The sequence below is a fragment of the Erinaceus europaeus genome, chromosome 1, assembly GCF_950295315.1.
Source record: "Erinaceus europaeus chromosome 1, mEriEur2.1, whole genome shotgun sequence".
Lineage (NCBI taxonomy): Eukaryota > Metazoa > Chordata > Mammalia > Eulipotyphla > Erinaceidae > Erinaceus > Erinaceus europaeus.
The window spans coordinates 167,492-189,632 of NC_080162.1; the positions used below are offsets into that span (position 1 = coordinate 167,492).

At 46.5% G+C, this 22,141-nt stretch overlaps 1 protein-coding gene across 12 annotated transcripts in view; it reads right to left on the reverse strand.

The window, feature by feature from the left end:
• SLC16A12 (solute carrier family 16 member 12) overlaps positions 1–22,141 on the reverse strand; it is a 105,269-nt gene that overhangs the window by 36,694 nt on the left and 46,434 nt on the right. Inside the window, exon 1 of one of the 12 annotated variants that reach the window (XM_060206171.1) lies at positions 14,322–14,395. The exons of 9 other annotated variants lie outside the window; for them this stretch is intronic. The gene's annotated coding sequence lies outside the window, so the exon portion shown is untranslated. Of the gene's footprint in view, positions 1–4,750; positions 4,862–7,224; positions 7,477–14,321; positions 14,396–22,141 lie in introns of those variants that run through there. 2 more of the 12 variants (XM_060170999.1, XM_060205087.1) reach the window with 2 other exon arrangements.

The window sequence follows — 22,141 nt, forward strand, 5'->3', positions numbered from 1 at the left end:
TTCAGCCCCTACAATAACCTGAGAGCCCAGGTGCTATTATTCATACTTTACAGGTACAGAAACTCAGACTGAAAAATAAGCAGTTCCCCCAACTATTCTCAGCACTACCAACCAGTAGAAATGGAATGTTAACTTTGCTCTTACTTACTACAAGGTCACCTCCTCACAGTTGCCCTCACTGACCGGCCTCCTCTATTTCCTTCTCCTTAGCATCAGTTTGCACATATATTTACCTAACTCTGACCACTGGCACAACCAGCAGGGTGACATTCACTGCAGCCTGGCACAGCTAGGAATTCAGCTTTTTGTAGCGCCACTGCTATTTACCTCGGCGTCACTGGTATGACCAGTCGTAGAATTAAGGCTGATTTCAATGCAAACCTAACCTTCCAAGGGAAACTACCACACTACCGCTGTAGGATCCATCCCACCAAAGCACGACTTTGCATCATAGATAAGCACTTTTTTTTCATGTTTTACCCATTATGATTTATTCTCTACAATACTTTGTTCGAATAAGCACTTTTAATTCTCTTCTTCCCTTAGTTAATACTCAGGAAAGAATTCATTTCAAAGGTCTATCACATTTGTACCTTCTGCTTTGACGTGCTCATTCTACAGGCTAGTGGCCCACCCCAGACCCACAGCCTGTCCTTCCTCCATTCTGCCATCATGCTGATTCTGCTCAGCCGTCCTCTCTAGCCGCTCTCTTCCCAAGGACAGTTTCCTTCAGGAAAGTCAACCCAATCCACTGTTTCCGTCCTGAGTTTAGACTTCTTTCCTCTGCCTTGATAGTCAGGGATGAGATGTGATATAATTCTAGCTGGGCATCTTGGATGGAACTTGAAGGAATCAGGTGAAGTGAGATCAGCCAGAAAGGGAAGGATGAATATGGGGTGACCCCACTCACGCACAGAGGCTGAGAAGTAAGACCAGAAGGGGAAACACAAGCAGAACTCGGACTGGAGTTGGTGTGTTGCACCGAAGTAAAGGATGGGGAGCAGGGCGGTTTCAGGTCCTGGAACATGATGGCAGCAGAGGACAGGGGGTGGGGTGGGGCAGAGTGTTATGTGGAAAAGTGAGAAATATCACACATGTACCAACTACTGTATTTTACTGTCAGCTATAAACCATTAATCCCCCCAATAAAGAAAAAGATTCTAGCCGGTGTGCTAAGTGAGCAAGTCCTTTGGGAAAGCTGTCTTTACTCTTAAGACACAGGGCAGGAACAAGTCCTTTCTCTGGAGTTATTTTGAATGTGGCAGGTGCCTCTCATCATGAAGGAAGCTAGCCTGAGGGCAAACTGAGCAGGTTGAGCATGGCTGTTCATGTCTTCGAAACATGAAAAGAGCCTGCAACCACAAAGCTACCACTGAAGCAACGAGTGAATCAGTTCTAGAATCACCCATATCGCTGTCTAGATGACATCGTGCATTTTCCTTTGATGGAACTCATTGAGATTCCTACTGCGGCTGCCAGAGGACCCGGGTGGCAGTTGTTAGAGCCAGCTTCTGCTACAAGTCCTCTCTGTGCCATGCTCAGTGGCACCGACCAGTGGTCTGACTGGTGGTACCTGGAACACAGATGTCATATGCTGACAAATTACACATCAGAGTTGTCCATAGCTTCTGCTGTTGAACCATTTACTAGCCTGGGTGGCAGTGTAGCTGTAGAATTGGACTCACAAGCACTGGGTCCTGAGTTCAGTCCCTGGCATCGCACGTGCAGGACAAATACTCTGATTTTCTCTCAATAAAAATATAAATCTTTGGGAGTCGGGCGGTAGCGCAGCGGGTTAAGCGCATGTGACGCAAAGCGCAAGGACAGGCGTAAGGATCCCGGTCCAAGCCAGGTCTGCAGGTGTCTGTCTTCCCCTCCTCTCTCCATTTCTCTCTGTCCTGTCCAACAAGACAACATCAATAACAGCAACAATAATAACTACAACAACAATAAAAAGACAACAAGGGCAACAAAAGGGAAAATAAATAAAATTAAATTAAAAAAATAAAGACTCATTAAAAAATAAATATATCTTCCCAGGAACAGACCTAAAATGGTTCTCCTAGATTTCTTCTACCCTAAAATCCCTAATCTCATCTGCTGTAATTCTATTTTTTGGTTCCTGTTCTTGTCTCAACTTAGGTCATGCACCATCTTGTCTCCATTTAGGTCATGCCACCTTCCAGACACCAAGTTACAGACACTACCGGGACTCCAGCCTGACTCCTCTGGGCAGACGACCTCACCAATTGTCCTGGACCTTCACCTCTCCAGAGCTCTGGTCCACTAGGGAAATATAGAAATGGGGGCATGGATTCACCTGTCAGCGCCCATGCTCAGTGGAGAAGCAGCTACAGAAGCCAGAACTCCCACCTTCTGCTCCCCATAAACAACCTTGATCCAGACCCCCAGCGGGGGAGAAGTGATAGGATGACGATGAGAGGACTCTGCACTCGGCTCCATCAGCACCCAGAGAGAGAAGGAAAGGAGAGGGACAGATGGAGGGAGCTATGATGCTATGAGTGACTTAGAGGGAACAGAGGATTGAATCAGAAAAAGAAGGGACAACTATGCATAAATGTGGACAGAGGGAGTCAGGCGGTAGCGCAGCGGGTTAAGCGCAGGTGGCACAAAGCGCAAGGACAGGAGTAAGGATCCCGGTTCGAGCCCCCGGCTCCCCACCTGCAGGGGAGTCACTTCCCAGGCGGTGAAGCAGGTCTGCAGGTGTCTGTCTTTCTCTCCCCCTCTCTGTCTTCCCCTCCTCTCTCCATTTCTCTCTGTCCTATCAAACAACAACGACATCAACAACAACAATAACAATAGAAAGACAACAAGGGCAACAAAAGGGAAAATAAATTTAAAAAAAAAGAAAGAACACTCTAAGCTCAGGTCTCATTTATGAGGGAAGCTTTAAAAGCTGTAAAAGTTACACATTTATAACTCACAAAGAATAAGGATATCCAAAGCAAATATAACTGAACTGGTATAATTAAGTTGTGATTTATTTTAAAAATTATTCAATACCTTTTATATACAGTTTTCTTAAATCATGTTTTGGATCTATTCTTGTATGTAAGTGAAAGCATAAAACTCTCTTTTGTGTGGTTCTTCAAGGGCATAAAAATAACTAATTACTATTTTCCTAAATTGGTTTTTACTAATTCTTAGTTCACTGAATTTTATACATATATATGGGGATTTCATATCTTAATCTTTTACATATATAAATCTTAATCTTTTATGTACATAAAATATCATTTTTAAAAGAGATAATTGGCTGCATCACTTAAGTTTTGCCATAAGACATTCTACTAACATTTATTTATTAAGTATTACTTATTACTCACACCAATTATGTAAGAATCCATTGCTTCCTCTCCAAGTACTGGTCATTTTGTAGTGAACTTTCTATCACTGGCTTCAGGTGTGAACAAGCTAGAAAGACACACTCTGTAGGTTTTATATATTTTGAAACTGGTAGAGAAATTCCTGGAAATAATTTAGTAGAAATAAGCTTCTACCTGACTTTTCAAAAACAAAATACAATGTTTATGTAATGTTGAAAGAAAATAACCTGTCATGACAGAATTCTAGTTTTGGTGAAAATATTCTTCGGAGAAATGAAAGCTGGGAAGAATAATCATCAGTAGACTCACACTAAAGTCCACTCTACACAGAATACTTCAGACTAAAACCCTCACTGACTCGCAGAGCTCCTGATACATTACAACAGCACATTCACAGATGTTTCTTTTTTACATATATATGTGTTTATTTATTTTCCCTTTTGTTGCCCTTGTTGTTTTTCATTATTGTTGTACTTATTGATGTCGTCATTGTTGGATAGGACAGAGAGAAATGGAGAGAGGAGGGGAAGACAGAGAGGGAGAGAGAAAGACAGACACCTGCAGACCTGCTTCACCGCCTGTGAAGCGACTCCCCTGCAGGTGGGGAGCCGGGGGCTCGAACCGGGATCCTTACGCCGGTCCCTGCGCTTTGCGCCACCTGCGCTTAACCCGCTGCGCTACTGCCCGGCTCCTCTACAGATGTTTCTTACGCTTTTGCCCAGCATCTGGAAGAACTAGCCTGCAGGCCTTCTGGTCGATGACTGCCAGGAGAGAAGTATGTTGGAGCAGGCACTTATTGGATAATTTCCCTAAGTCATTTTTTAATCATAAATTACTTGGAAATTTTTTTAAAATAACGACATCACTTATTTACTGCTGCTGAACATTGGAAACGAGGTGATTACAATAGAGAAAACGTTACAGGTAATAAACTTCTGGAGGAAAAAAAAGTGACTCTTGACAACAACACTGAGCACTGCTGATGTCGTCTTGCCTGCGCTCTCTCCAAATGATCTGCCTTCATGCTAGTGTGTGACTGCTCACTGCCATTTCACAAGCACTGTGGTGTAAGGCGATCTCAAAAAAAACAGAACTGCATGGATTCGAGTGAAAGGGTATTCCTCCTAGCCCAGTCAATCAGAGGTCAAGAAACAGCCTCACAGCATCCCAGCGAGGAGAAAGGCTCCTGAAAGCCCCGCCACGCACAGCTGCTGGGAGACAGCTGCCCCTCACACAGCGGTGAAGGGCGGTGCAGAGGCTGCACCCACACGGAGGCCACGGCTCTGGGAGACTGCACCCAGCACCCAGCACCCAGCACCCGCACTCCAGGCCCTCAGGCTGCCGCGCGAGGACCATATTTAAGCACCAAGGAGCATGACTGGGGCAGGAGAGGGTGCGCCCACAAGGCCAAGCAGGGTGCGTGGCTGCCCACGGACAGCTCAAGGCTGCTTTCAGAGCAGGCCGCCGGGCAGACTCATGCTGTCAGAGCGCAGCACACACAGGCTAGCTCCGTCTCCCAGACTTCGGAGAAGCCTGGAGCTCCTCTAGAATCGCCCGAACACCGGTAAATGATTAACCCAGGGGCCAGGCGGTGCGCGCCTGGTTGAGCGCACATGTTACTGTGCTCCAGGACCCGGGTTCGAGCCCCCGGCCCCCACCTGCAGGGGGAGAGCTTTGCAAGTGGTGAAGCAGGGCTGCAGGTGTCTCTCTGCCTCTCTTCCTCTCTGTCTCCCCCTCCCCTCTTGATTTCTGTCTCTATCTAATAAATAGATATTTTTAAAAGAAAACAATAACAATTAACCCACCTGCTCTCAAAAAACATAAAGGAGCGTCTTTTTTTTTAAAAAAAATACTCCATTTATTTATTTTAATGAGACAAAGAGAAAGACAGACAGACACACAGACAGTAGAGAGAGAGAAAGAAAGCAGAGCACTGCTCAGCTCTGGCTGAGGGAAAGTCTCTCACTAAGTCCACAGTCTATTTAAAACCAAAGTGAAGGAAGCAGTGGCAGTGCTTTGTTTTACTAGGCAGACTTAAGTTGATTTTATTTTCCCATCTAGCCACTAAAACATGGTGGCATTGTGCATCTCGTGCTGCCTTCAGAAAGTGTTTGAAACAAAGGGTGCTTTGCACTGAATCCCTTCTAAGATTACCCCTGTTTTCTCTCTGTATGCTATTTCCTTCAGCTTCAAGGGCCCTTCCCACCTCACTTGTCCACCTTTTCTGCTTCAGTGCCTCCACTCTCTCCCTTTCTGCAAAGTAGCATCTCCTTTGAACAGATGCCTGGACTCTCTGTACATACAGACTGCCCTGGTGCTGGTCAAATATGCCGCTACTGCCACTTATATAACTCTCTCTCCATCACTACAGAGAGTTTACTTGCATGGTACAGAGTTTATATTAAATTATCCCTGTGTCTTCTTTCCAGTTATCTCCACTGTCTCCCAAACCCCATCTCTCTCACACACACACACGCACACACTCACTCTCACACACTCCTTGCACTCACACACTCCTCACACTCATATGCACCCACACAAACACACACTCCTCACACTCACACACTCAATCACACTCACACACACTCCTTACACTCACACACTCATACTCACTCACACACACACTCACACACACTCATACTCACTCACACTCACACACTCACACACACTCATACTCACTCACTCACAAACATACTCACACTCACACTCACTCCTTACACTCACACACATTCATATTCATACATACTCTCACACACACTCACACACACTCACACTCACTCGCACACACACTCCTTACACTCACACACTCATACTCACTCACACACTCACACACACTCATACACACTCACAAACATACACTCACACACACTCACACTCACTCCTTACACTCACACACATTCATACTCACACACACACTCACACACACACTCACACACACACACTCACACTCACACTCACACACACACTCACACTCACTCACACACACTCCTTACACTCACACACTCCTTACACTCACACACATTCATACTCACACACTCTTTACACTCACACACACACTCACACTCACTCACACACACACTCACACTCATTCACACACTCACACACACTCACACTCACTCGCACATACGCTCCTTACACTCACACACTGATACTCACACACACACTCACACTCACTCACACACACTCCTTACACTCACACACACTCCTTACACTCACACATACTCATACTCACACACTCACACTCACTCACACACACATACACTCACACTCACACACACACACGCACACACACTCACACTCACTCACACACACACACGCACACACACTCACACACTCACACTCACTCACACACACACACTCATACTCACACACACACACTCACACACTCATACTCACATACTCATACTCACACACACACTCACACACACACAATGCCTTGTGCAGAGAAAGAGCTCTATCAGTGGCTAATAAATGAAAGAAATAAGATTTGCCTTCACCAGAGAGAACCCCATCAAGTCATAAAACAGAAATTAAAAGCATAAATAACAGTAATTTTATGGTAATTCAATTGTAAGAAACATGAAGAGCCCTTTATCTTCATCAGAGAGATGTAATCACCAACCTAAAGCAAAAACAGCCATTACAGCTGGACAGTGAAGAGTCCCACACAGCCGGGTCTCTCTGCAGGACGGACGGACACCTGCCAAGGAAGCACTCTGGTCAGACACCGGACAGCACTGAGGCTTCGGTTCTCCAGCGTGTGGGCTAGAGAAGAAACTCCTACAGGAGACCTGCTACTGTTGGGGGAGACACAAGCCACTAAGCTGTGAATTTACTCGCACCCATGTCACCTCCGACGGGCTTCACCCCAACTCACAAGCAGGTGTCATTTCTACTTTACAAAGTAAGAGTGGTCGCTGTACAAGATTCAGTCTCAGCCGGACTTCAGAACCTGTAGCTGTCTTCCTCTCTGTCTTTTTTCTCTTTCTTTCTGTCACTCTTTGTTTGGATTTGTTGGTTGGTTTGGTTCTAGTTTGAGGAATCAGTGCTAGAGTGGAAGTCGACATCTAGCTGTTCACACTAGTGCTCAGCTGCCTACCAGGCCCAGATGTTTAGTTCTCTGTTTGGAGAGAGCCAAAGATAGCAAAGACAACTCTGCCGCCAGGGCTTCCTTTGTCACTATCGGAGATTCTCCCTGCTGGTGACGGATCAAGCCTGGGATGCCACACATGATAAGCAAGAATTTACCCACTGCACCGCCTACCAGTCCAAATTTGTTTTTTCTCATGAGAGAAAGGGCAGCAGTGATCCAACTTCCTCACAGTTCTGTTAGTTTTCTCTTTGCTGTTCACACGTGGTGCTGGGGCTGGAACCCATGGCCCCGCTCATAATGGCAGACACTTTACCACTGAGCCTCCTGCAGTCCCCCAGAGCTCAGGGTCTCCATCACGGCGTCCCGTGGCTCTCCCTGGTCCTTCAGCTTCATCACGGTCAAAGTCACCACTGTGGCATTCCACCTTGTGTCCCCAGTGCCCAGAATGTGAATTTGCTGATTATACTGGGTTGTCAGAAAAGACATTTTGCTATGCAGAAATGTGTCACAACTTTTCCAACAACCCAATTTTTTCAAGGGCATTTTCTCTCTCTCTCTCTCTCTCTCTCTCTCTTTAATTTTTATTTATGAAAAGCAAACACTGACTAAACCATAGGATAAGAGGGGCACTACTCCACACAATCCCCACCACCAGAACTCCGTATCCCATCCCCCCCCTGATAGCTTCCCTATTCTTTATCCCTCTGGGAGCATGGACCCAGGGTCACTGTGGGATGCAGAAGGTGGAAGGTCTGGCTTCTGTAACTGCTTCCCCACTGAACATGGGTGTTGACAGGTGGATCCATACTCCCAGCCTGTCTCTCTCTTTCCCTAGTGGGGCAGGGCTCTGGGGAAGCTGAGCACCAGGACACATTGGTGGGATCGTCTGTCCAGGGAAGTCTGGTCCAACAACCCAATTTTAAGCAGAGACCTCTTGTGGAAGAAGAAGTCATTTTGCCTCCCAGAACTAAATTCCTCATATTACTCCTTGAATCAGGAATAAATGTTTGTTTCTACACTGCCCCGGGGCCCAGATTTGACTGGTTACCCTGCCTGTGCCCAGGAATTACAGAGACTAACCTTTCAGATACACCCTGAGGGGGTCCCGGCACCTCTGTGCACGGCCTAGTGTGGGGTGCAGGCATCCCAGCTGGAAGCATTTTAAACTAAGACCCACGAGGGCAGATTTTGGCTCTGAAAAGACTTATAATAAAGGGGATTTAATGAAACCCCTCTCTCCCTAGACCTGGGCAGTGGCACAACCAGTAAAGTCCACACATCACACTGCTTGTAAAAGCTCCCCTGTAAGTGGTGAGCAGGGCTGCAGCCTGGCTCCCTGCACATGCAATGTGTGTGCAGTGCAGTGTGCCACTGCTTAGCCCTGAGTTTCTGGGTGTTGAAGATGCCGTCTCCTGGATGTGGACTCATTTATTTTTGATGCTCAGTGAGATTACAATGCTCTAAGAAAACAAAATTCTTCTTAGATACAGAGAAGTAGTGGTTTATTTTTATTCCCTTCCTTCTCTCTGCTTAGTCCTCAAATGGATCCTGGTAAAAGTAAATAATTACTGACTTTAACCAGAAGTTTTGGGATGTCTGTCATGGACCTCTGGGCACTAAACAGAAACACTGACCTTTGCTTTAAAAAGCTGCCAAAGTTTCCACACTGTGTGATACATAAGGAGTGGGCATACTTCACACAAGACTGAGAATAAACAGCAGAGTGACGTGCATGCTGTTTGGTCTACAGAGGGAAAAAGGTGGGGTTCAGGGTTCACATGAGGGCCAGGGAGGAGAGAACAAGCTTCTTTCCCCCCACACAGCCTCTGAGTCCAGGCAACACGTGAAAATGCTCGCCGTGCTGAGTCTGGCCGTTCCTTAATACTGTGGCTCACAGCAGGAATTCACCTTTACTGGCCATTTTCTCAGTGATGGTTCTTTCCTCTAGAAGTACGCATAAAGTGAGTGACAGGCCTGAGCTGAAACTCCTCTGACGAGAAAATATATGGCAGGCTAGGGAGCTGGCGCAATTGTTAAGTACAAAGACCTTAATGCCTGAGCCTCAAAGGTTCAGGGTTCAGTTCCCAGCATCACCATAAGCCAAAGCCAAGCAGTGCTCTGGTGAGAAGGAAAATGAAAGAGAGAAAGAGAGAGAAGCTAATGGAGCCCTCCCTCCACCGTCACTGCTCACTCCCTCAAGAACGTCAGCACAGCCCTCCCCGGGCCTCTCCAGGCCCTGCCCTCACTGCAGAGCAGCCATGGTGGGGACTCCCCACTCTCTGAAAGGAGGCTGGGCAGCCTGCTCTGCCCCTCGAGGAAGACGGGTCCTGACATGAGAGCAGCCTAGAAGGTTCCAGCTGTGACCAGGGACTGTGAGCTCAGACTGACAGGGACTTGAGGCCACACAGGCTCCTGTGCTGAATATATAAATACGTGTGTGTGTGTGTGTGAGAGAGAGAGAGAGAGAGAGAGTGTGTGTGTGTGTGTGTGTGTGTGAGAGAGAGAGAGAGTGTGTGTGTGTGTGTGTGAGAGAGAGAGAGAGAGTGTGTGTGTGTGTGTGTGAGAGAGAGAGAGTGTGTGTGTGTGTGTGTGTGTGTGAGAGAGAGAGAGTGTGTGTGTGTGTGTGTGAGAGAGAGTGTGTGTGTGTGTGTGAGAGAGAGAGAGAGAGTGTGTGTGTGTGTGTGAGAGAGAGAGAGAGTGTGTGTGTGTGTGTGTGTGTGAGAGAGAGAGAGAGAGAGTGTGTGTGTGTGTGTGAGAGAGAGAGAGAGAGAGAGTGTGTGTGTGTGTGTGAGAGAGAGAGAGAGAGAGAGAGACCCCACCTGCAGGAGTGAAGCAGTACTGCAGGTCTTGGGCTCTCTGTCTGTCTGTCTGTCTCTCTCTCTCTCTCTCTCTCCCCTCCGCCCCCTGTCCTTTCCTCCCTCCCTCTCTCTTCCCTCTCAATTTCTCTGTTCCTATCAGAGAAAAGAAAAGAAAAGAAAAGAAAAGAAAAGAAAAGAAAAGAAAAGAAAAGGGAGTCAGGCGGTAGCACAGCGGGTTAAGCGCAGGTGGCACAAAGAGCAAGGACCGGCGTAAGGATCCTGGTTCGAGCCCCCGGCTCCCCACCTGCAGGGGAGTCGCTTCACAGGCGGTGAAGCAGGTCTGCAGGTGTCTGTCTTTCTCTCCCCCTCTCCGTCTTCCCCTCTTCTCTCCATTTCTCTCTGTCCTATCCAACAATGATGACAACAATAACAACAACAATAATAAAACAACAAGGGCAACAAAAGGGAATAAATATTTTAAAATAAATAAATATTTTTTAAAAAGAAAAGAGAGAGAGAAAGAAAGTAGAGAGAGTAGAGGCGGGGGTGTAGCATCATGGTTATACAAAGAGTCTTTCATGCCTGAGGCTCTCAAGGCCCAAGTTCAATCCCCCACACTGTCAGAAGCCAGAGCTGAGCAGTGCTCTGGTAAATAAATAAATGAATGAATGAATAAATGAATAAATAAATAGTATAAAAGAAAGGAAGTAGAGAGAGAAAGGGCAAATACGGCCTCCAGGAATGGGAGAGTTTTCATGCAGGCCCTGAGCCCCAGTGAGAACCCTGGTGGCAAAAAAAAAAAATGTTTTAAATGAAATGAAAGAAAAGTGGAGAGTGCAGGCAAGGAGTGTAGTCTGGCTCAGAGAGGAGGCGTCCTGAGCGCTTGGCTGAGGGTTCCCGTTCAGCACGGCTGCAGCCCCAGCACAGGGCCTGAAGGAGCTGGACACACAAGAAGCATGGCTGAACACCTCCACCGTCTAACTCCAGGCATCCGCTCAGGGACAAGAAATCGGCCACCTTGTTATTCCTATTTGGTGGAGGGTGTGATGCGGCAACATTCACCGAGAGAAGTATGAGCTTGCAGCCCTGAAACATGCTAAGTGTTGTAAATGCCAGGTTTTTAATTAAAAGCATATGATATGTGTGTTGACCCAGGAGGCAGCACAGTGGGTGGAAGCTGGCCCCTAAAGTAAGAAGTCTCGGGTTTGATCCCAGGCACTGATGTGCCAGAGTGATGCTCTGCTTCTCTCTCTCCCTCTCCCTCTCTCGGTGATAGAATAAACTTCAGTATATGTGGAAATTGAAATGAAGAGCTTTCTTGTAAATAGGAAAGAAATTGATCATTCTTTTTGTCTCTTCCTTTCCTTTCCTACATACTTTCTTTGTTTTGTTTTGGTTGTGTGTGTGTGTGTGTGTGTGTGTGTGTGTGTATTGTTGCCTCCAGGGTTATTGCTGGAGCTTGGTGCCTGCACCACAAATCCACTGCTCCTGGAGGCCATTTTTTCCCTTTTGTTTCCCTGGTTTTTTTATCATTGTTGTGGTTATTATTATTATTGTTATTGATGTCGTTGTTGCCAGACAGGACAGAGAGAAATGGAGAGAGGAGGGGAAGACAGAGAGGGGGAGAGAAAGACAGACACCTGCAGACCTGCTTCACCGCCTGTGAAGCGACTCCCCTGCAGGTGGGGAGCCGGGGTTCGAACCACCTTTCTTTCTTTCTTCTTCCTTACTTTCTTTCTTTCTTTCTTTCTTTCTTTCTTTCTTTCTTTCTTACTTATTTCTTCCTTCCTTACTTTCTTTCTTTGCCACAAAAAGTCATTGCTGCAGTTTGGTGCCTGCAAGACTCCACCATCACTCCCAAGTGGTCAGTGTTTTCCTTTTCTCTCTCCCAGTCTCTCTCTGTTTTTGATAGAGGATGAGAGACAGAGAGGGAGAGAGACGCAGAGAGAAAGATCAGCAGTACTACCCATCACTCATGAAGCTCCCCCCAAAGCTGAGGATGGGGATCTGAGCTCAGGCCCTCTGTATGATACTGTGTGCGCTTTACCTGCTGCACTGCCATCTGCCCCGTGCACCTTTCCCTTGATCCTTCGGTCCCCTGCTCACCACGGGTAACGAGTTCCCAGAAGCTGGTCACAGGGTCCTAAGTGTATCTGCCTGAGCACAAGTACAGACATAGGCCCAGGACAGACCAGACCAAGACAGGGCTGCCCCACTGGCCGGTCTCCTGGCCTTGTGTCTGCAGAGAGCCGGAGACGCGCGGGCTGGCGGGGAGCCCACCTGCAGGGCCTGGCACTCGGCCCACCATCTGCCCCACCGCACAGGCCATCACATTCCACAGGCCCTGCGAGGTGTTTGTTTTGTGTTCTGTAGACGCTGTTCACGGCTTGAGCCATGGGAGGTCATGCAAAGGACTTGTGTGCTGAGGCTGAGAACATGGTGGGTTCTTTAGTGCAAGACTGAGGACATGGATGAGTTAGAAAGGACTTTGCAAATTTTCTTTTCAAGATGTGGGTGGTTATCTCTGTCTCCTCTTGGAAGCAAAACTAAACCAGTTCATTTTTCCTACTGAGAAGGTTTGGACACAAGGAAAAGCTTAGTGAACATTAGCCACAGAGGCCTTGGAAGAGGTTCCAAGTGTTTGTATGAAGAGGATCAGTACATTAAAAACATTTCCTTCGGGGCTGGGTAGTGGCACACCTGGTTGAGCACACACGTTACAGCGTGTGAGGACCTGGTTCAAGCCCCCGGTCTCCAGCTGTAGGGGGAAAACTTCACAAGTGGCAAAGCAAGGCCACAGGTGTCTCTCCACCTCTGACCTCTCTATCTCCCCGTTCCTCTCAATTTCTGGCCATCTCTAGCCAACAAGTAAATAAAGATGATTAAAATATATAAATATATTTCCTTAGTCAGAGGTGGAAACAGTTACATATATAAGTTGTTTATTTTTATATTTATTTATTTATTTATTTTGCCTCCAGGGTTATTACTGGGGCTCTGTGCCTGCACTACAAATCCACTGCTCCTGGCGGCTACGTTTTTCCACTCTTGTTGTTGTTGCTATTATTGTGGTTGTTGCTGCTGGCTGCTGTTGTTGGATAGGACAGAGAGAAATTGAGAGAGGATAGAGAAGGGGAGAGAAAGACAGACACCTGCAGACCTGCTTCACCGCTTGTGAAGCGACCCCCCTGCAGGTGGGGAGCCGGGGGCTCCAACCGGGACCCTCTCCCGGGTCGTGCTCTCCGTACTACGTGCGCTTAGCCTGCTGTACCACCGCCTGGGTCCTCGGGTGCAGAGCAGCACAGCACCCCCATCAAGGCCATAGCTCAGACACCATCACCACGTAACTGACTCAGCAGCTGACAGTGCCACCTTCTGCCTCTGTCACGCGCCCAAAGGACAGCATTACAAAGTACAGTAGTACATGAACATAAGGTTGTTTATCAATTCAGAAATACATGAATATGAGAATTAAAACGAATTCCATGCCATGTTCAAATCAATGTTTAAAAATAATTTTAATTGCCACCAGGGTTATCACTAGGGGTTGGTGCCAGCACAACAAATTCACTGCTCCCAGTGGCCACTGTTTTTATTTTTCCTTTTTTTCTTTTTCTTTTTCTTTGATAGGACACAGAGTTGAGAGGGGAGTGAGGGCAGAGAGGGAGAGAGAAAGAAGGACACCTACAGGTCTGTCCCAGCACTCGTGAAGCTTCCTCCCTGTAGGGGGGCACAAAGGACTTGAACCCACGTCCTTGCACATTGTAACATGTGAGCTCAACCAGGTGCACTACTGCCAGCTCCCCAGGTCAATAGTTAATGGATCACCAACGCACAAGCATCTGGCAACTATGACCGTGAAAGATGGAGTTTTGTCTCTGAAACGCTGCCTGTGCTTGTGGACTCACACCCTGTGTTAATTCCTCCCAGGTTCAAAGCCCTCCTCTGTTTATTTTTTCTCTGTTTATTAAGATTATTTTAAACGTCTTAGAAAATATACCTCTCACTACAACAACAATGAAAAACAACAAGGGCAACAAAAGGGGAAATAAATATAAAAAAATTTAGAAAAAGAAAATACACCTCTCAGGGACCAGGCAGTGGCGCACCTGGTTAAACGCACATAGTACAAGCGCAAGGATCCAGGTTCAAACCCGGATTCTCTCAGTTTCTCCCTGTCCTATCCAATAAAAGATAAAAAAAAGGAAAAATGGCTGTCAGGAACAGTGGATTTGTAGTGTTGGCACCAGCAATAACATTGGAGGGAAGAAAATTTAAAAAGAAAGAAAACATACATCCTTTCTGGTTTAGTAGGTATACTACCTGTGCAAGTTCCCAGTAAGAACTGAGAAATTAGAAGATTTTAATCAATAAGTTATTTATAAAGACACGTCTGAGTGGCGTTCATGAAACCTAACAGAAGTCAGCGGGGTTCCCGAGGCCCTAATAACAGTTGGCAGTCACTCTGCCCCTAGGCACGAAGAGGGCCCTGTGCAAGCCTTCTGGCGCTCCAACACGCTGAGCCCTCCTCCGGCCTCACTGTCACAGTGGGTCAACCATTCAAACTGCCACACGGAGCTTCTGATCGAGTCCCAACACAAAACTCTCCAGGGGCCTCACCTCCTCCTTTTCCTTTGTAGGTAAGTCCTCTCTTTATTTCTGCCTATGATCACGTTGATGCACAACTTGCAAATCTCTGTCTCTGCTGTCAAGTAGCAGGCTCAGGCTTCTGACCATCTACCAAGTACCTCAGACGCGAGTGTCCAGCACAGCACTGGCTATTCTCTCCTGAAAATACTATTTGTTGTTCACACTTTCACTATTTTGCAGCTAAGCATTCTGGAACACTGGGAGCCTTTTTTTGACTTCTCCCAACTCTCTAAATAAGTGAGTTGGACTCTCAAGACGTCTGCTTCACCACCCTCCCTGTTCACAGGGGGCTTCCTTTTGGGGTTTCTCAACACCTCGGAACCTGAACTTGGTCAGATCCTGCCATGACCAAGCTAATTCATTCCTGACTCAGCCACTTCCACAGAGACCTGCTAAGACTGCACGGCCCTCTCTAACCGTGAGCCCTCCCTTCATGCCTCAGTTTCCTTGTCTGTCGGAGAGAGGCACAGACAGCACCTACAGCCAGGGACACACCCTTCCTCTCCCTGGCTGCCATGAGGAACGTTAAAGTCTACTCCAAACTTAACCTTTCTCCATGAAGGAGTTGTTTTCTGACAAGTGAAGTTGGGAGAAACAGTTACACATGCTCAGCTCAATCCCCATTGCTTCTCTCCTTTCTTTTTCACTTGGAATCTATTAATTGACAACACCATGCTTCTCGGTCCTTGCAGGAGGCTAACGGATTGCGGCAGGTCCTTCCTTGGGGACCGGCTTGTGGTTATCTGGGACCTGCCAGAGACTGTCCAGGCTTCTGGCTTTGAGGAAGGGAAAGTTCTCAGCCTTCCTCAGCTGCTAGTCGTAAGCTTTACCCCCAATTATTATCAGTTGATTAATTACTAATTCAATTACTTATTAAACAATTATTCACATGATGAATTAAACAATTATTAAACAATTATTCACATGATGAATTAAACAATTATTAAACAATTATTCATCATGATCTTTGCCTCTTTGATCCTTTTTTTTCTTTTTTTCCTCCTCCAGGGTTATTGCTGGGCTCGGTGCCTGCACCATGAATCCACCGCTCCTGGAAGCCAAATTTTTTCCCCTCTTTTGTTGCCCTTGTTGTAGCTTCGTTGTGGTTATTATTATTGCCCTTGTTGACGCAATTTGTTGTTGGATAGGACAGAGAGAAATGGAGAGAGGAGGGGGAGACAGAGAGGGGAGAGAAAGATAGACACCTGCAGACCTGCTTCACCGCCTGTGAAGTGACTCCCCTGCAGGTGGGGAGCCGGGGGCTCGAACCAGGATCCTTACGCCGGTTCCTGCACTTTGCGCCACATGCGCTTAACCCACTGCGCCACCGCCCGACCCCCTCTTTGATCCTTTTTTAACCTCTCAGTTTGTCTGAACTGAGGGAGGAAACAAATACTTACTATTGATCATTTTGAATTCCAATTTCAATAAAGTTGTTGAAATGATAAGGTCAGGTTTTCCACATTCTTAAGAAGCAAAAGATCAGTCCAGAGTGAGCCTTCAAGGAGATGTTAGCTCCCGAAACTATCATGCTACTGTTGGTAGATGTTGTCCCCAGTAGCTTCAGGGAAAGGAAAAGGCATTTTTAAATGTTAGCATCCTATGAGACTACTGTGAGTTTTACGTTAAGAGCGTGGGCCCACTGACCCAGGAGGTGACACAGTGGCTAGAATGTTGAACTTCAAAGCATGAGGTCCTCAAATAAATCCCTCTCTCCATTGTTACCGGTCATCTCTATCAGGAACAACAAAACAGACCCCTTTGTGGGCCCCCATAGGACCTTGCCCTCAACTTGGATCAACAACGGTAGAGAATGTTCCATCCTCTGAAGGGAGGCTGGACAACATACTCTGTGCGACACCTGAGGAAGATGGTTCCTGATATTGGGGCAGCTTGGAACATTCCTACTTATGACCACAGAATGTGAGCTCAGATCCACAGGGATGCAGAGGTCACATAGGCTCCTAAGCTGAATATGGGCCCCAGATCACATCAAATCGTTGGGTTTATAGTCAACAATATTTATACACCTTTCCCATATTAGGGAGCTACTCTCGTCCCTGATCCAGCTTTCTGGTCCTTCTTCCAGCCATGACATCATCTCCCCAGACAATAATTAGGATCCACCTGCATATCAGATTTCAGGCTCAGGGGAAAAAAGAAAAGAAAAACTAGTATAGCCACGGGCCCTTTGGAATATAACTAAAATATGCCTACCAGCTATCTACAGAATGGAGACCCCCCCCCCAACTCTTCATCTGCACTACTCCAGCCTTTAGGTTCATGATTAGTCAACAGTTTGTTTGGCTTTGTATGTTAACTCTTTTTTCAGCCACCAGATTCCAGATGCCGACCAGACTTCCCTGGACAGACGACCCCACCGATGTGTCCTGGAACCCCACTTCCCCAGAGCCCTGCCCCACTAGGGAAAGAGAGAGGCAGGCTGGGATCCACCTGTCAACACCCATGTTCAGCGGGGAAGCAATGACAGAAGCCAGACCTTCCACCTTCTGCATCCCACAATGACCCTGGGCCCATACTCCCAGAGGGATAGAGAATAGGAAAGCTATCAGGGGGGATGGGAGACGGAGTTCTGGTGGTGGGAACTGTGTGGAGTTGTACCCCTCTTATCCTATGGTTTGTCAGTGTTTCCTTTTTATAAATAAAATTTTTAAAAAGCATGAGGTTCTGAGTTCAATCCCCAGCATGGCATGTGCTAGAGCAATGCTCTGTCTTTCCCTTCTCTCCCTCCTCTCTAGTTCTCTCTCTCTCTCCCTCCTTGTACTAACAAATAGATGCATCTTTTTTTAAAAAGGCTGGCACAATAGCAGCTGCATCAAGTGTAACTCACTGACACACTGCAAAAGACTTGCCACTATCCCTCTCCATGAACTTCCCATGTGTTCTGAAGCTGTGCGTGAGACAAGTTCTCAAAGAGCATTTTTCTGAGTTCACAAAAGGCCCCTTGGGCCTGATGCAGCTACAAACAGCAACACAATGTGACTCGGGGAAAAACAAAAGCAAGACAACAGCAACAACAACAAAGTGTTTCAAGGAAAAAAGGGCCACATTCCTTTGAGAGCAGACCCTCTCTAAGCTTTATGGGTGTTTCCTCTCTTGGCTACACCACTGCTCTCTGAAGGCTTTAGATTTGTGGTCCAAAACAGGATTGATTCATTGCATCTTCAACACACACAACAGAGCACTGGCATGGGGCCAGACATCTGGCTTTGTAAGTCTGCTCCGAGCTCCCTCGCTGTGTGACCTTGGCATATGACTTTGCTTTCTGAACCCCAGGCTCCTGCAGGGTATTGGGGTTAACAGTTCCTCTTTTATAGGATTTAATAAGAACTAAAGGCCAAAACACATATAACAGCACCAAGATATTCACATATTAACAAATATTAACTTCTTTTCCTATAAGACCAGCAGACACATTTGCCTTCATTCACTCCTCATAACTTTGCAGATTAAGAAGGAAAGCAGTCTGACAACAGCAAAAAAGTTAGTTCTCACAAAATGCATCCGTGCATGGTTAGAAGTTACTAGAAACATCGTCTTAATCATAACTGAAATACCCTTTTACTTAGAGAAGGAAGAGGGGAAAGTCAGAGAGACACACAGATTCCTCTTCCTTTTCTTTTTTTTTAAAGTTTTTTTATTATCTTTATTTGATAGTAGAATCAGCCAGATATCAAGAGGGTAGGGGAAATAGAGAGACAGCGAACACCTGCAGCCCTGCTTTACTGCTCATGAAGCTTTCTTTCCCCCTGCAGGTGGGGACAGGGAGCTTGAACCCTGGTCCTCGAACATATTACAACACGTGCATTCGACCAGATGGACCACCACCCGGCCCCCCGCAGATTCCTCTTTCTGTGTCAGCTTTCCCTTAGGACGTACAGGCAAGATGAAAGAGTTAGAGCAGGCTGGGGGATGGGTCCACCTGCCAACGCCCATGTTCAGCAGAGAAGCAATTACAGAAGCCAGAACTCCCACCTTCTGCTCCCCAAAAAGAACTTGGGTCCAGACTCCCAGATAAATAATAAGGATCAAACGCTTTGGGTCCTAGTGGAATTGGGGTCCAGAGCCCTCCATTGGAAAGTTCCCTACCGTTTATCCCTCTGGGAGTATGGACTCAAATTCTTTTTGGGGTGCACAAGGTGGGAGTTCTGGCTTCTGTAATTGCTTCCAATTCCACCAGGACCCAAAGAGTTTGTCAACAGGAATCTTGTTTCCATACCATCACTGAGAGAAAAGAGAATCTAGAAAAACCAGAGGAAGCAGGGCACTGCTTTTCTGAGGAGAGGAAAGATGTAGGCTGAGGAGACAGCACTACTGTTATGCAAAAAGCCTTTTGTGCCTCAGACACCAAAGGTCCCAGGTTCAATACCCTGAACCACAATAAACCAGAGCTGAGCAGTGCTCTTGTAAAAAAGAAAGAAGGAGGGAGTCCGGCGGTAGCACAACGGATTAAGTGCACGTGGCGCAAAGCACTAGGAGCAGCATAAGGATCCCGGTTCGAGCCCCCGGCTCCCCACCTGCAGGGGAGTCGCTTCACAGGCGGTGAAGCAGGTCTGCAGGTGTCTGTCTTTCTCTCCCCCTCTCGGTCTTCCCCTCCTCTCTCCATTTCTCTCTGTCCTATCCAACAATGATGACATCAATAACTACAACAATAAAACAACAAGGGCAACAAAAGGGAATAAATATTAAAAAAAAGGAAGAAGGGAAGGATGGAAGGAAGGAAAGAAACACAGAAGTAGTGATAGGTGTAGGTGTGGCTTCAAAGGCAAGACCATAGAAATATAAAGTTAAGAGATTCAGTGCGGAAAAGTGACAGAGAAAATGAGAGGGGAAAAGTACAAATCCAGGAAAACCTGCAGATTTCCATTTCCTTACAGGATTTAGTCATTTCATCTTTGCTGCACACTGAAATCCTTGCTGGCAGCAGTTATGTGCCAGCTATCTGTGTCCATGTCACACTCCTTCCCTATTTGGTGGCTTTCCTAGTTATACACAGATGGCAGGTTCATGTGGCAAACTCTTATAAAACACACACACACACACGTACACCTATCACTACTTCTGTGTTTCTTTCCTTCCTTCCATCCTTCCCTTCTTTCTTTTTCTTAATATTTATTTATTCCCTTTTGTTGCCCTTGTTGTTTTGTTGTTGTGAACGGCAGTGCACGCACACGTACACACACACGCACATGTACACACACACACACGTACACACACTCACACACACGTACACACACACACACTCACCACACACACACACTCACACATACACTCACACACACTCACACACACTCACACACACACTCACACACACACACACTCACACACACACTCACCACACACACACACACTCACACACACACGTACACACACACACACGTACACACACACTCACACACACACGTACACACACTCACACACTCACACACACTCACACACACACTCACACACACACACACACGTACACACACTCACACACACACTCACACACACACTCACACACACTCACACACACACTCACACACACACTCACACACACGTACACACTCACACACACACACTCACACACACGTACACACACACACGTACACACACACTCACACACACACGTACACACACTCACACACACACACACTCACACACATGTACACACACACTCACACACACACTCACACACACTCACACACACTCACACACACACACTCACACACACTCACACACACACACACACACTCACACTCACACACACTCACACACACACACTCACACACACACACACTCACACACACACTCACACACACACACTCACACACACACACTCACACACACACACACACGTACACACACTCACACACACACGTACACACTCACACACACTCACACACACACACACACACACGGAATAGTATTCCACAAAGACGTGGCAATCATAGACACTGGAAAACTACCCAGCTAAAAAAAGCCCAGAACCCCCTGTGTGCACAGCATGGGCTGAGTTAGAAGGTATTTGTTATGTTCAGTGAAATAAGTCTGGTGGAGAAAGACAAACACCATGTGAGTAAGCATCCCTATGTCGTACATAAATCCATGAACGAATAAGATAAACAAAACAAGTGATAAATAGTGACAGGAAAAAGAACAAGTGGAAGAAAGGCAACCAAACAAAATAGAGTGAAAGGAGGAGGGAAGGAAGGACTTCATTCTAACATGGACTTGACTCTAATTTTCAGCTGGTTTTCTCTTATGAGCTGAAGCAATATTTGATGAGTAAATAACATGGATTGAAAAGTTCACTTCAGGACAACTGCACTAGACGGAATGAGAACCGCATGCTCTCTCTCCAGCCACTGTAGGCGCTTTTCTTAAACTTCTAGAAGGAATGCTGACAGAGACAGAATCATCTCTGCTGGGGGTTAAACGATGAGAAGGCTAGTTAATGTCTCCAAGAAAAAACAAAGGCCTGAGATACACTGAATATTTTCACAGTCTTTAAAGACTAATAGTCTGGACAGAGTAGATCAATTCTTCTTTCCACAATGCAACTAACTATCTGTCACAGCTTTGTCTGAACTTAGTTGCTCCTGTCTTTATTTATTGTCACTGGAGTTGCACACATGCAACACTCCACGGCTCTGAAGGTGCAGCTGGGGCCTGAATACGTGGAAGGTGCAGGGCCCTGTCCTACTTATTCATGTCTTTTTTTACTTCTTTATTGGGAGATTAGTGTTTTACATTCGACACTAAATACAATAGCTTGTATATGCATAACATGTGCCAGTTTTCCACTTAACAATACAACCCCCACTAGGTCCTCTGCCATCCTTTTTGGACCTGTACCCACCCCCCACCCCACCCACCCCAGAGTCTTTTACTTTGGTGCGATACATCAACTCCAGTTCAGGTTCTACTTGTGTTTTCTCTTCTGATCTTGTTTTTCAACTTCTGCCTGAGAGTGAGATCAGCCCATATTCATCCTTCTGATTCTTACTTATTTTACTTAAAATGATTCCTTCTAGCTCCATCCAAGATGGGCTGAAAATGGTGATGTCACCATTTTTTACAGCTGAGTAGTATTCCATTGTGTATATAGACCACAACTTACTCAGCCACTCATCTGCTGTTGGACACCTGGGTTGCTTCCAGGTTTTGGCTATTACAAATTGTGCTGCCAAGAACATATGTGTACACAGATCTTTTTGGATGGGTGTGTTGGGTTCCTTAGGATCTATCCC